Source organism: Bos indicus x Bos taurus, chromosome 19 (genome assembly GCF_003369695.1).
Source record: "Bos indicus x Bos taurus breed Angus x Brahman F1 hybrid chromosome 19, Bos_hybrid_MaternalHap_v2.0, whole genome shotgun sequence".
In the NCBI taxonomy this organism is placed as follows: domain Eukaryota; kingdom Metazoa; phylum Chordata; class Mammalia; order Artiodactyla; family Bovidae; genus Bos; species Bos indicus x Bos taurus.
Genome location: NC_040094.1, coordinates 29660466 through 29674066, shown reverse-complemented (window position 1 = coordinate 29674066; position 13601 = coordinate 29660466). Strand labels below are relative to the sequence as shown.

Here is a 13601-nt window from a genome sequence, read left to right as displayed (position 1 = left end):
GGGAAGATCAAAAATACTGGAGTGGGTAGCCGATCCCTTCTCTAGGGGATTTTCCCGACCCAGGAATCGAACTGGGGTCTCCTGCACTGCAGGCAAATTCTTTACCAGATAAGGTGATACAGTTCCTTGCCTGATCTGTGTTCACAAATCAGCTGTTGGCATGATGGCCAGCCCACCATGGAGTCTCACTACATCACTCCAGCACCCCCTGTACAACCACTCAACATGCCGGCTCTCACTAGATTCTCACAACCCTTCTTTGAGCTGTGGGGGTTATTCCCATTCTACAGATTAGGTATCGAAAACCACCTGCCAGTGCATCCCAGACAGCTAGCAAGTCAAGGCTGGGCCTTGAACTTGGGTCTGAGGTGGAAGGTCACTGTACCCACTGGAATTGGGCTGGGTGTGTGTCCTGGCAAGGGGACTCAAAAGGTGAAGGGGAAACACACATGGCTGCTCTAGAAGCGGGTGCCAGCCCCTCATACTCTAAAGGGGAAAACCCAGGCCAGGGTGGAGTGAGGAGCGATTTGTGAGGGAGCACAGGACAACAAGGCCAGGCCTCCTGGGCCCCCTGCCCCCCAAACCATCACTTAGATCTGTAGGAATATTCAGAGAGCACCCCAGAGTCAGCCTTTGGTCCCATGGGAGATGACTGCCTCCTTCAGGGTCCTAATTAAAGTTGAAAGAGCTCTATCCTGTTGCCCTGGGAGCCATGGGCCTGGCAGCTCCCTGCTGCCGTTAGGGCACCCTATTAGGAACCAGTCTCAGGAAATGAGAAAAACAGCCCCTCTTCCTGCTCCCTAGGGTGCGAGTCCTTGGACCACCCCCTGTCCATCAGCATGCCCTGCCCAGGGGCACCAGAGTCCACAGTGCCAGCTCCTCCTGCCACCTGGATGGCTACTGGAGTCAGGACCTCTCAGAAGGTGGGGTGTGGAGCATCCTGAGAGAGAGGCCGGGAGCCCACCGGGGATGTTGAGACACAGGGTGACAGTGACCCAAACCCACAGTCAGTGCCACTGGCACTCCCTCCCCCACGCCGTGACACCACCTCACCGCTGGAAAGAGCCACTCTCCGCCATGACTCTGCCAACTCGGGCAGGTGACGCTCACGGCAAAGCCACTGCTGGGGCTAAACCCCGGCCATGCACGAGTAGCTTGCGTTTCTAGCAAGCTGGCTGGAATCCCCGCCTGCTTGCTCCACTCGGGAAAGAACTGAACTGCCAGCAGTGCTGATGACGTCACTGCATGGATGGCCTTGAACCCACTCATCGCTTTTTCATTATTATTATTTTTTTGGCCCGTGTCATCAGTACCTGCATGCTGGTCAATCACCTGCCATGCCTCCTCTATAGGGGGGAATCTCAGCACCCCCTCGACCGCCACCTCCCATCATGGCCCTGGAGGCAGCCCCTGACAGCACACCAGCTCCCCTGAGCCTCTGGGCAGTCCCTCAAGAGAGGGACCACGACTCTCAATCTACACACAGGACAGTTGAGTTCAGCAAGGCGCCACAGTACTGATTCCAAGTGCGCCCTGCACTGCAGGCAGGAGGGCAGGTGGCCCCTGGGACGACCTGGCCCTGCACCTCCGGCTTCCCCTCCTCCCTTCCCTCCCTCCTGGCAGCATCTACAGCTCTTCTCTTCAAAGCCAAGTATCCACCTGGGCCAGAGATTGTCCTCGAAGTGCGTGGCATCCATCACTGCCTGATTAGATCCAGCTCTGGGCCCCGTGAGACCAATCACAGCCACCCTCATGAACATTAAAAGTCTGTCCCCCAATAACCACAGCCACCCACAGGGCACTAACCAGGCATGAGGCACTGCTCTCAGCCCTGCCTGTGCTTCTAACGGCCTGGTTCCCTACCTGGATACACAGTGGAATAGCCCAGAAGCTTTAGGAAAACACTAGTGCTTGGGTTCCCCCCAGGACATTCTGATTTCACTGGCTTAAAGGATAGCCTGTGTGTCCAGATTTTTAAAGTTTCCCAGGTAAGACCAATGGGCAGCCAGGGTTAGAACCACAGTCTGAACTGTCTGCAGCTGTGGGAGGTGGGCCAGGGTCTCTGCACCCAAGATTTGTAAGGAGGACCCAGGTTGGCAGAGGAAAAGCTCAGAGGAGTGGCTGTTGACTCAAACTAGAGTCAGAGGACATCAAACAGCTTTGCCCTTATAGGAAATGGTGCCAGCCTCAACATGTGCAGATTTATAGCTGTATCTGGTTTGTTGTTGTTTACTTTTTGTGGGTCTTATGTCTTTCCTTTCTGTCAGCCAGAAATTCTCATCAGGTCAGTGTGCTTGTCGTTGTCAAATGTGCCCTTGTTACTGTTGTTTAGTTGCTAAGTCGTGTCTCATCCTTTTGTGACCCCATGGACTGCAGCCTGCCAGGCTCCTCTGTCCATGGGATTTTCCAGGCAAGAATACTGGCGTGGGTTGACATCTCCTTCTCCATGGGATCTTTCCAACCTAGGGATCGAACCCACGTCTCCTGCATTGGCAGGTGAGTTCTTTGCCACTGAGTCACCAGGGAAGCCCCCCACATGTCCCCTACTCCCTACCGATTTGCTGATTCTGATTTGGTTGTGAGCTAGGAAAACAGAAAGACTAGGCTTGTTAGAACTGTATGCAAAGCATGGGTCAATAGGCCTGGAATGAGAGAAGGAACTGCTGTCCTCTGGGTATGGTGAATAACCTTCAGAGCACTGACATCGTAGCAGCTCTCTGGCTGCGTGCAGACTCTCTGGGTGTGTGCCAGAGAACTGAGGTCACTCGACAAGAGGTCCTCAGATAAGGGAAGTGTTCCTGCATTTTCTTCTTTTATCAAATACACACAAAGCTACAGAGACTGCCTCGAGATGGACCAGACGAAGCTTTGAAATGCATCTTTGACTCCTTCAAAATGGCATCTACTTGGCAGTTACCCACGTTTCCTCTCCTTGTTTTGTTCCAAAATAGCTATAAAGACAATGAAAAAAATGAAAATTCACACTAATGCCAAGAACTAAACTGACAGATGACCCAACACTGGAATCTGGGAGCAATCTCTATTAATTAAAGACAGATGGTGGTAGAACAAGGAAAACCTGTCCAGGTTTTACCTCAAGACACAGCTCTTTGTCTGATGAACAGAAAAGTCCTGGAAAATAGGAAAGATGACAAGGAGACACCAACCAGAAAACAAATGGCAGGAAGTGGGTGGTGGGACATGGAGGTGCCCTGTCGAGAGAGAGCTTAAGGAAGAGGAGGGACAGACAGGAAGGACAGTGTTTGCAGCGGGGACGTGAACTCGTGTTTTTATCTAAATCACTGATGCAGGGAATGAGAAAGTCTGGCAGTGGAGACAGAAGATCACCACCTCCACAGAGCAGAAGCAAACTGAGAGAAAAGGCCGGTAGGGACTAGGAAATGAAGAAGGAGCTGGAGGTATTCCCCTGCCATCCAGCTTGGGGCTGGAATGGGAATCCAGCTGTCACGCCAGGCCAGGGATCTGCAAAATTTTTTTGCAAAGTGCCAAACAGTAAATATTTTTGGCTTTGTGGGCCATACGGTCTCTGTCACAACTATGCGAACTGTCGCCATAGCTCAAAAACAGCCATAGGCGACATGTAATTGAATGGGTGTGTCAGACTTAAGATATTCTAAAAAGACAGCCTCTATGAAGTAGGAAGAAAAAAAGATACAAGGGAAGGGAGGTCAAGCTGAAAAGGCCACATGATGATGCAAAAAGGGTAACACATGAGAGAAAGAAGAGCTAGAAAAACCCAAACCCAAAAGCCCAGCAGCACAATGAGAATTGACTCTGGAAGCAATCAAGAAAAATAACACTGTAGGAGATGGATTCAGAAACATGGAGTGAATTGTGGAGATTCTCATACACAGAATAAAGACATGGAAACTGCGAAAGAGAAAATAATAGGGACAGAAGAGGGAAAGTGGACAGATGGCAGATGCCTGGGAGAAAACTGCAGCAGAAACCAAATAGAACAGAAATGAGAACCAAAGAGAGTGAACCAAGATGAGAACTCCTGAGGTTGAAGGCCAACCTACATATGAAGGAAAGGGAAAGGGAAGGGAAGTCGCTCAGTCCTGTCCGACTCTTTGCGACCCCATGGACTGCAGCCCACCAGGCTCCTCCGTCCATGGGACTTTCCAGGCAAGAGTACTGGAGTGTGTTGCCATTGCCTTAAACTTAATTTCCGGGAAAAAAGAGACAAACACATCCACATACATCTTTGCAAAACATACGAAATACCGGATAAAGAAAAAAGTATATATACAGATTTAACATCAAGAAGAAGCTCCAGATGACCATGGAACAAAGTCTATAGGTTGAGAGGAGGGAAAACTTTGAGTCCCAAGACTTTTATACCTAGCTATACTGTCCTCTATGTGTGCAGGCCATAATAAACCAAAGATATTCTCTAGTATGCAATATTCCAACCATGTATCCTTTCTGAGAGGAATATCTGGTAGTGTTTTTCAACCAACTATGAAATGGATCAAAAATAAGAATTTAAGAGGGGGAAAGTCACAGAATAAACACACTGGTGATATGCACAGAAACCAGCAAATAGAGAGGGTTCTAATACGGTTCTAAAAGTGAAGGCAAAGTTGAGAATAATTTTAAAATGTTTGAAAGGGAGCATCAGACAATGAATAGGTATGTATAAATAACTATAAAATCTAGTCTGCACTTTAGATCATATTAACAAAAACTAAGAATGAGGTGGGTAATACAACTCTTTGTCTGCGGTAAGTAGAACACCAAAGATGTTATTGCATGCTTGACCCTGATAAATAAGAGCTATTCGATCAAGCAGTGCTTTTGAAAACCCCCAAATAACCACAAAACACGAGAGAAGAGAAGAAATGGGTATAAGTAGTAAGACAGGAGAACACGCAAACCGGAAAATATAAAAGGCAACTGTGGTAAATTCAGATCACAGAAGAGCCACTATGCGAAAGCGAAACAATGACTGTCAACAGAGTTACAGATTTACAGGTGTTTAAACGCAACACCTCTACTGAAAAGCTAATTTTGAAACATTAAATGATTGTTGACGAGAGACTTGAACAAAACTAAAGCAATTCTTTAAAAGCTTACAACTTTTAAAGAAGTTGTAAAAGTTTGTCACTAGGTGACAAAGAAGTTCAAACGTAATAGAAAGATTTTGGTTTTTATTACGTCTTATTGAAATATGCAAAAACTTGAGAAATACAAAAAAAGAACAGACAGAAATACATAACTAGTAAAAGAATGCTAAATTAATTCCAAGGAGCTGAAACTGCATAGGCCACATTTCCTGACCACAATGTAATAAATATATTAAACAAAAAAGAACGAAAATAAATGAAGTGCTTTCCATTCTAGAAGTTAGAAAATAAGGAAAATAAAACCCAAAGAGGGCATGAGGAAATAATTAGTAACAGGAGTAGAAATTAATACAGTAGGATGCTGAAAAAGCTTCAAAGTTATAAATATACCCAAGAATTGAATCTTAGTAAAGCCCCCAAACCAACAAATACACACACACACACACACAGATAAAACACTGTTATGTCTAATAATGAATAAAAGAGAAAATAGACTCATTAGGAAGTAATGAGAAAGGGGTATAACCACAACCTAAAGAAGATTTTATAAATTACAAGGCTATCGTATACAGCTTTGGGCTGAAATCTTGGCCATCTGAATGAAACGCATTCCTTGTTAGGGAAACATAAGGGACCAAAGTGAACTAAAGAAGCGATACCCAATCTGAATAGATAAAGAATCTTAAGAAATCTCTGGATCCAGATGGTTTCAGAGGCTGACTCCAAGCAAACATTTAAAGGATGTTTCACGCTCTTTGGTTAGAAAACAGAAAAAGAAGGAACGCTAATAAGATGAACCACATAAAAGTGCCTAAAAATCGATCACTCCTCAACTTTACAAGAAAAAAGCAGTTTCGTATGGTTTGATCTTAAATAAGCACTGCCGTGAGCTTAGACACACAGAACCTGCAGACTATTGGTCGGCCTCACTGATTAATCAGGTCTGATATTTTATGCCCTGAAGGCCCCCATTCTCTCTGGGCCCAGGGCCCCGCCCCCTGCTCTACACAGGAGGATGAGGTGAGCAAGAAGCCCCACCCCCACCCCCCGGGGGATCCTGCGGGGCTAGAATTAAGGGTGTGCAGGGAATACTGGAAGATCTGCGGGGGCCCCTGCACCAGGGTCACCCTTCACCCCACCCTCCTCCCCAAGGAGAGGGGAGCTGCCAGGGAGGAGAGCTGGCACCGCTCATCTCCTCACCCGGACGTGCTCTGTCCCAGGGAGAGTGCAGAGACCCAGGGCCGCCATCTGTGGCTCGCAGCAGGCCCATCCTGGCTGGCTGGCATCCTGGCTCCTCCTGAGAGCAGCCAACCCTCCCTTTATTCCCCCCACCTGCTCCCCTGACCGACCAGCAGCCAAGAACGGAGCAGGGAGCCCCTGCCGCCCCACGCAGGCCCCATCCCAGTGGCTGGGCCCCTCCCTCCTCTTCCTCCACCTTGGGTAGCTCACCCTCAGCCCTGCCTCCTGTGCCCCAGGTGCCAAAAGTCCCGCTGGGCAGAGCTGCTCGCCGGATCGAGGCTCAACTCTGAGCATATGGCAGGCGGCGCCCGGCGTCCCCCTGTTGGAGCCAGGGGCGCTGCAGCTGGTACCGCCCCTGGAGCAGGGCGGGGAGCTGGCCAGGTTCTCACTCCTGGCAGCACCCTGGTTCCTCTGCTTCTGGGCTGTCGGCTCGGAAAGCTGGGTGGTGGGAGCAGAGCGAGAGACATCCAGCCACTGGGGTCTATCCCAGACAGAGGCCTGGAGGCTAGGGCAGTTTTAAATTCTGCTGGCTGGGTGCAGGGGAGGGGCTCCTGGAACCCCCCACCCCACCTCCACCCCTGACCCTGCTGGGGATAGAGCTCAAGGGGGCGGGGCCACTCTGCCCACCAACAGGTGACAGAAGACAGGTGAGGCCAATCTGCCCAGAGTTTTGGCTGCCTGACCTGGATCCACAAAGCCACTTGGAACTCTGCAGGCCAGAGAGACCGGCTGTCTGTGTGTGTCATTTTCACACGCAGAGAGTATCTGTAGGTTTCATAATGACTGTGTCAAGGCTGGAGGAAGCACTCCCCTCCAAGCCAGCCTTCACCCTCTGGGTCCTAGGCTGCAGATGGCTGACTCACTCCCCCTGGGGAGACCACCTTCTGAGCACCCCCACCACAAGCACTTTGATCGGCAGACAGCTGGAGTCCACAGGGAGCTCCCAAGCACCCACAGGTCTCTCCTGGCCTATATTGGTCTCGTATGCCCCCTCTATCACCTCCCAGCCCTGCCTGTCTCCACAGCATGACATCCATTGAACTCTGGGGCAGAAAGGCCAAGGTCATCATCCCAAATGAGGCAGTCCCAAGTAATGGACTGGCATGAGGTGCCTTGTAAAGCTTTGGGGAGAAAACCAAAAGTATTTGCAACATAGAGAGCAAAGCGTGGGTGTCTTTAATATATAAAGAACTCTTCTGAATCAATAAGAAAAGATAAGCACCCTCACACTCCAAGGAGAGAAACAGGCAATTCACAAAAGAGGGGAGAAAGTAGACAAGGAGATGTTAATAATGCTCATCCTCAAATAATCAAAGAAACACATCTTTAATCAACAGAAATGTAAGGCCTTTGCCTAGGGAGGTGTCAAAGCAAACACACAGTCTGAGATAATGTGGCTGCGGTGCAAATCAGTACCAACTTCCCTGAGTGTAGCTGCCATAGAAAGTCAAAATCCTGGAGAGCATACACCCTTGATTGCAGCAGCCCCATTTCTAAGAATGTATCATTGCTTCATACACTTCAAAGTTTGGCTAAGAGACTTCCACATGGCCGGCTCTGGGAGGCGCTAGGCGTGGCTCATGGAATGGTCAGGGTGGCCTTATAGCGGGAGAACATGTCAGTGACGTGAGTGTAGCCACACTCACAAAATGAGGACAATACCCAGCATGCGTGCCTTAGCAGAGGATGGAGTTAGGGGTCCAGGTGGAGACCACGTTGGATGTGAAGCCACTGTGAGGAGAAGTTACATCTAGGAGGACGAGGGAGGAGCTCTGTGAAGCAGCCAGGCCAGGAAAGGGCAGCGCAGGACTGAAGAACCAACAGAAGACAGGCCTGGAGCTGGGGGTGGGGGGTGGGCAGCCTGAGATGAGACTGCATGGTTCATGGGCGTCCCTTGTCAACCATGGAAGGGGTTTGAATTCTAGAAGAATACACTGTGCACCAAAATGCAGGGAGGAGGGACTGTGGCTGGTTTCTGTATACTCCTGCTTCGTCTTATCTGTATGTTTAACTTTACGATAACGAATATACCATTTTGGTATTAGAAGAAAAACACTAAACAACATTCTGAGGTGAGTCTCTTCTTCAGTGAGGATGGGGACTGAATGGGAGGAATCCCATAATGACATTACATTCCTATTCAGCGAGGTGATATTTCTATTCCTTTTTTAAAATGCTTTTTATTTATTTTTGGCTGTGCTGGGTCTTCGCTGCTGGACGCAGAATTCCTCTAGTTGCAGCGAGCAGGGGCCACTCTCTAGTCACGGCATTCAGGCTTCTCATTGCAGTAACTTCTGTTGTTTCAGAGCGTGGGCTCTGGGGTGTGCAGACTTCAGGAGTTGTGGTACATGGGCTTAGTTACCCCCCAGCATGTGTAATCTTCCCAGATCAGGGATCATACCTGTGTTCCCTGGCATTGGCAAGTGGACCCTTACCCAATGGAACACCAGGGAAGTCCTTAACTTTTTAAATTAAAAAACATATTTTTGGCCACACCACTTGGCATATGGGATCTTAGCTCTCTGACCAGGGACTGAATCCTTGCCCTCTGCACTTGAAGTGCTAAAGGGCTTCTACTGCTGGGTGGGGGTGGGGTGGGTGAGGCTGTGTGTCTGTCCTCTCTTTCCCTCACAAGAAGTGAGTGGTGGCTGGGACAGAGAGTCAGGGAAACCTCTCTGAGAAGGTAACACGGCACTGAGACCCAGACAGTGAGAGGGAGGCCAGGACAACAAGGCCTGGGGAAGACGGTTTCCAGCAGGAAGGACAGTTTGTGCAAAGACCCTGAGGTAGGATCGACCCTGGCAGAGTCCAGGTCCGAATGAAAGCCAGGAAGTTTCACAGAGAGTGAGCGAGGGGAGGAGCAGAGAAGAAAAGTCACACCAGCTGGACGGTCAGGGCAGGGCTGGATAAGGTTTGGATTCTGCGTAAATATAATGCAAAGCCACCAGAGGGTTCCAGCCTTCCTCTTGGGCCCTCAAGCACAGCAGGCCGCCCTCTATGCTCTCAGCACTCAGGACATGGTCTAGAATTATCTGTCTGCCTCCCCACCCAGCAGGGAACTGGAACCTTGTTTCCCAGCACCTGGTGCGGGGAGGTCACCACTGAACTCCCGTGGAACTCACTGGAATGTAAATTCTGGGTACCCGCTAAGCCCGTGTCCACAAACAGTGCAAAACAAGGTGAACGCACTGTAAAGCAACTTTCCTTCAATTAAAAAAAATTTTTTTAAAAGCTGAATGCAGTTGTCCCTGTGAGATACCAAGACTGCTCAGACAAACTTCCAAATCAGGCTCCCCAAACAAAAGACAAGCATCCTTCTCGATTATTCTGGGGACACCCATGAGAAAGCCTGGGCATTCAGGCATCTTTTAAATCTGCTAAGCTCTTCGACAACAAAGAGGGCATGATTTGGGCTGGCGAGGGCTTGAGTGACTCCAGAAATCGGGGGGGTAGGTCCTGATGCCTCTGCCAGGAGGCGCAGCTGATACCGGAAGCAACACCCTGAGCTCTGGATATGAGGGCTTTGCCCATTCTCCTTGGGAGGTAGAGTGTCCGTAGGACAGGATGCCTCTGCCTGGGACCCCAGGATACAACCTGGTGCACCGACCGATAGGGGTGGGGGTGTGTGTGGGTGTGGGTGTGGGTGTGGGTGTGTGTGTACTGGAGTGGGTTGCCGTTTCCTCCTCCAGGGGATCTTCCCAACCCAGGGACTGAACCCACAGGTCCAGAGACTCCTGCACTGGTAGGCAGGTTCTTTACCACTGAACCACCTGGGAAGCCCTATCTCAAAATACAGATGGGAAAACAGATGGGGATCAAGGCCATGGGATGGAGCAGCAGTCAGCAGGTAGGCTATGGAGGAACTCCAAACACTGGCTTCTTGACTCTTAAGCTGTGTGTCCTTGGGCTTGTGACTGCACATCTCTGAACCTCAGAGTCCTCATTTATTTTATTTTTTATTATCCAGACTTATTGTTGTTGTTGTTGTTAGAGTATAGTTGATTTACAATGTTGTGTTAGTTTCAGGCATATAGCAAAGTGAATCAGCTATACATATACCACTCTTTTTTGGACTCTTTCCCCATATACCTTATTTATTAAATAGGGTAAGAGCATGTAATCCTTTGAGGTGCTAACAAGATGAAGCCTAACAAACTCTTAAAAATGTTACCTGTTATTATTTTTGCTATAATTCAGGAGCCATGACAAGAAAACCAATCTTGTATTCTTGGCATACCCTATTAAAAAAAAATTTTTTTTTAATTTCTCACTCTATGTATCACATTTACTGACTGATGTTTGGCTGCCCCCAAAAACAAACCCATCTTGAGACAGTCTGGTCTCCCACCCCCAGGACGTGTCACAGTGCGGTCTCACACTTTTTCAACATGGTTTGCTTTTTGTCTGCCTCCCTCCCTGAAGGCAGGGGCCACTGCCCCTTCCACTGCTCTCCCCAGGGCCTGGGATACGTACAAGCTCTCAATAAATATTTGTTGAATAAGCGGGGGACTCAGCCGCCCCCACCATGTGGCAAAGTGACCCTTGGCCCCAGCAATCCCCACACGGCCGCAGTCCAAGGGTGAAGACCCCAGGCCTGCCGGGGAAGAAGCCGCCCCAGGACAGAGTCTGTGTAAACAGCAGGAGAGCAAATCCTGAAGCAGGATTCTGAAGGGTGGAAAAAGACAATTCTGGAAAATGCTGTGAAACACAAAAAGCCGCAGCTTGGCGAGAGCAGCTCCTCTCCTGGGCAGGACAGCGGGAGACGGCAAGCCTTCCCTCTCCAGGGACTTTGGAAGGGCTTCAGTGTTTTGTTTGGACTTTAATAACAGAGATTCAAAACCTGCTGCCTTATGACGAAAATATATTTGCAGATTGAACATCCCAGGCCTGGAATTAGGAGGGCAACCCTGGTAGGAGGGGCCAGGGAGGGTCAGAGCTGGGTGGGGCTTTCCTTGTGGGAAGGTGCAGCCCCCTACCAGGCCGCTGCCTTGGAAGCCTGTCTTGCCTGGAGCACTGGGACCCCCAAAGGCACAGGCAGGAAGCGCTGATGGAACAGACAGGCTGGGCTGGGCCTTCAGGAGGGGAGACCAGCACGCCAGGTTTTTCCCCTTCTGCAGCCCAGCCTGTGAAAAGGGTCAACCTACCCCAGTCCCATCCCTGCCGGGCAGGGTGGCCTGCAGTCTGGTTTGGGGGTGGGGTGACCAGGCTGGACGAGGTCAGGGGGCTGCATCAGCCTCATGAGGCGGGGAGCAGCCCCTCTTCCCCACTTGGAACAAGAGGGTGCCAGGAGTCCCCAGCACGCTCTTTCTTCTTGCTGAACAAGATGGATTGGAAAACAAATTGGCTCAAATAAAGCATGTAATTAGATTAAAGCCTCTTGCCCAGAGCCTGGGGGACTGCAAAAGCCCTCCCGACTGGAGGCGGGAGACCTCGGCAAGCTCAACCAGTGCCTGGACATCGAGAATTTTCTCTCAGCCCTCAGCTGCCCATCCCCAGTCCTTCCCAGCTGGGGCGAAGTACACCGAGGGGCTTCGTCCTATCCCAGAGGTGGTCCCCAGTCCTGTGCTGCCACCAGCCCCGCAGGCCTGGGGTCCCCTCTCTCCTGCCTGCAGACCCCACCTCAGCCTCAGAGGGCGGCTGTGTCCGATACTCAAGCCCCACGGGAGCTCAGCTGAACAGCTGAGTGGGTGCTATACCTGGACAGTACCCGCCAGAGCACTTTCCACCCATGACCCCATTTGAGCTGTACAATGACCAGTAAGAAGCCAGGCAGGTGGTATTAGGACCACCATTTCCACTACACAGGAGAACACAGGCCCACAGTGTTCTGCATCCCAGGTCACGTCCACTGGGGACACTTTCCCTGTCACCAACTGCCCCTCACTCCAGGTTAGGGCCACCCAGAGGGGTCTTTGTCCACAAAGCCTTGGGCAACCTGATGACTGAGCACTGACCCTTAACCTCCCCTACCTCTGATGCAGGGGCCGCCCCTCCTCAAGGGACCACACTCTCGGCTTCCTGTCCTCAGGCAGAATCCCTCTGCCCAGACCCCCCACCCTCAGACATCCCATCACAGCCCTTCCCATAGAGCCAGCATCCATCACCATGCCCAGTCCTTCCTCCCACCAGCCATGCCCTTAGGAAACACAACCTGGGGCTGTGATCACAGGTTGCCAGAGGAAGGCAGGAGCAGGCAGACCAAGTCAAGAAGCTGCTGCACCCAGAGAGTAGATTGCTTTTCCTGCAACTGCTTCTGATGTAGTTCCCCATCAAAATAGGAGATGAGCTTCTGGCCCTTAGAAGCGAATGAAAGCCTTGGCAGAGAAAGCAGGCAGGACACTCTGGAGTCCTAGTTTGAAAAGGCTTGATGAGGAGCAACTTATCTCTAGAATAAACACAACGGCTGCCCAAGAAGACAGTGATTGGGAGCAAGCGTGAAAGCAAAAAAAGCAATCAGACAGCATGCATGCTTAATTTCCATGTCCAAGCTCATGGCAGACATTACTAATCAACCTCAGAACCCAGAGGCCCAGAACTCAATCAGGTGCTCTTGCTGCTCAGTGAGAAAGCTGTCACACTCCTACCAGGTGGCGTTAGTGGTAAAGAACCTGCCTGCCAATTCAAGAGACGCAGGTTTGACCCCTGAGTTGGGAAGATCCCTTAGAGAAGGAAATGGCAACCCTCTCCAGTATTCTGGCCTGGAGAACCTCATGGATAGAGAAGCCTGGTGGGCTAGAGTCCAGGGGGTAGCAAAGAGTCAGACACGACTGAGCAACTGAGCACTCCTGCCATTCCTGGTTTATTCTGCCACTTGTCACCAACTGATAGACTGGAGACAGGCCACGGAATCCACCTTACGGGAGCTGAAAGTGGGATCTTAAAAGGCAGTTCACCCTTGCACCATTGGCCCCACTTCTGACCCTAGGGTTGTGCAGGATGTTCATCACCTGAGCCTCACCTATTCTGTAACTGCCCCCCTACCCCGCCCCACATCCTTCGTTCCACCTGCTGGAACAGCCCGGCACAAGCCTACCCATCACCTGTTTAACCAACAGTTCAGCCCTCAAGACTTTGGGGAAAGCACCCTGCCCTCCCAAGCTTCTCGGTTTCTTCAAACTCCAAGAACATGACTTCCTGGACCCTCATCATGCTGGTCTTTCTTAACCTCTCTGTCCCTCAGCTGTCTGATGTGAGAACCGAAGAGGCTAATCCTGTCTCTATCTACATTGGGTGTGGAAACGCTTCCAGACTGTGAAACCCTACCTGCCTGGA

General features: G+C 50.5%; 1 protein-coding gene across 1 annotated transcript in view; it reads right to left on the bottom strand.

Moving 5' to 3' along the window:
• NTN1 (netrin 1) overlaps positions 1-13601 on the bottom strand; it is a 188904-nt gene that overhangs the window by 19234 nt on the left and 156069 nt on the right. The gene's annotated exons all lie outside the window — the stretch shown is intronic.